Here is a 2,020-nt window from a genome sequence, read left to right on the forward strand (position 1 = left end):
GCCTCGGTAGCGCAGTAGGGAGCGCGTCAGTCTCATAATTTGCTCTAAATTGAGTTATCTGAAGGTCGTGAGTTCGATCCTCACCCGGGGCAGTACTTTTTTGTGTTAGTTATGTCGTGCAATAATACATTTTGCCGAGTTAATATTAAAATAATGAAAGGATAGTTAAAGTTAAATATTATATCTCCTCACTCTCTCACGTGCCTCGGTAGCGCAGTAGGGAGCGCGTCAGTCTCATAATCTGCTTTAAATTGAGTTATCTGAAGGTCGTGAGTTCGATCCTCTCCCGGGGCAGTACTTTTTTGTGTTAGTTATGTCGTGCAATAATACATTTTGCCGAGTTAATATTAAAATAATGAAAGGATAGTTAAAGTTAAATATTATATCTCTTCACTCTCTCACGTGCCTCGGTAGCGCTGTAGGCAGCGCGTCAGTCTCATATACTGCTGTAAATTGAGTTATCTGAAGGTCGTGAGTTCGATCCTCTCCTGGGGCAGTACTTTTTTGTGGGAGTTATGTCGTGCAATAAAACATTTTGCCGAGTTAATATTAAAATAATGAAAGGATAGTTAAAGTTAAATATTATATCTCTTCACTCTCTCACGTGCCTCGGTAGTGCTGTAGGCAGCGCGTCAGTCTCATAATCTGCTGTAAATTGAGTTATCTGAAGGTCGTGAGTTCAATCCTCTCCCGGGGCAGTACTTTTTTGTGGGAGTTATGTCGTGCAATAAAACATTTTGCCGAGTTAATATTAAAATAATGAAAGGATAGTTAAAGTTAAATATTATATCTCTTCACTCTCTCACGAGCCTCGGTAGCGCTGTAGGCAGCGCGTCAGTCTCATAATCTGCTCTAAATTGAGTTATCTGAAGGTCGTGAGTTCGATCCTCACCCGGGGCAGCACTGTTTTGTGGGAGTTATGTCGTGCAATAAAACATTTTGCCGAGTTAATATTAAAATAATGAAAGGATAGTTAAAGTTAAATATTGCATCTCTGCACACACTGACGTACCTCGGTAGCGCAGTGGGGAGTGCGTCAGTCTCATAATTTGCTCTAAATTGAGTTATCTGAAGGTCGGGAGTTCGATCCTCACCCGGGGCAGTACTTTTTTGTGTTAGTTATGTCGTGCAATAAAAAATTTTGCTGAGTTGATATTAAAATAATGAAAGGATAGTTAAAGTTAAATATTATATTTCTTTAATCTCTCTTGTGCCTCGGTAGCGCTGTAGACAGCGCGTCAGTCTCATAATCTGCTCTAAATTGAGTTATCTGAAGGTCGTGAGTTCGATACTCACCAGGGGCAGTACTTTTTTGTGTTAGTTATGTCGTGCAATAATACATTTTGCCGAGTTAATATTAAAATAACGAAAGGATAGTTAAAGTTAAATATTATATCTCTTCACTCTCTCACGTGCCTCGGTAGCGCTGTAGGCAGCGCGTCAGTCTCATAATCTGCTGTAAATTGAGTTATCTGACGGTCGTGAGTTCGATCCTCTCCCGGGGCAGTACTTTTTTGTGGGAGTTATGTCGTGCAATAAAACATATTGTAGGGTTCATATTAAAATAACGAAAGGATAGTTAAAGTTAAATATTATATCTCTTCACTCTCTCACGTGTCTCGGTAGAGCAGTAGGCAGCGCGTCAGTCTCATAATCTGCTTTAAATTGAGTTATCTGAAGGTCGTGAGTTCGATCCTCTCCAGGGGCAGTACTTTTTTGTGTTAGTTATGTCGTGCAATAATACATTTTGCCGAGTTAATATTAAAATAATGAAAGGATAGTTAAAGTTAAATATTATATTTCTTTACTGTCTCATGTGCCTCGGTAGCGCAGTAGGCAGCGCGTCAGTCTCATAATCTGCTCTAAATAGAGTTATCTGAAGGTAGTGAGTTCGATCCTCTCCCGGGGCAGTACTTTTTTGTGTTAGTTATGTCGTGCAATAATACATTTTGCAGAGTTAATATTAAAATAACGAAAGGATAGTTAAAGTTAAATATTACATCTCTTCACACACTGACGT

General features: G+C 39.4%; 1 non-coding gene across 1 annotated transcript; it reads left to right on the plus strand.

Moving 5' to 3' along the window:
• On the plus strand, positions 1–92 carry TRNAM-CAU (transfer RNA methionine (anticodon CAU)). The gene is given in 2 exon segments: positions 1–37; positions 57–92. It is a non-coding gene; the product is annotated as a tRNA-Met (tRNA).
• The last annotated feature ends 1,928 nt before the right edge of the window (positions 93–2,020 follow it).

This window comes from Parasteatoda tepidariorum, chromosome 9 (genome assembly GCF_982258835.1).
Source record: "Parasteatoda tepidariorum strain Cologne lab strain chromosome 9, Ptep-v5.0, whole genome shotgun sequence".
Classification (NCBI taxonomy): Eukaryota; Metazoa; Arthropoda; class Arachnida; order Araneae; family Theridiidae; genus Parasteatoda; species Parasteatoda tepidariorum.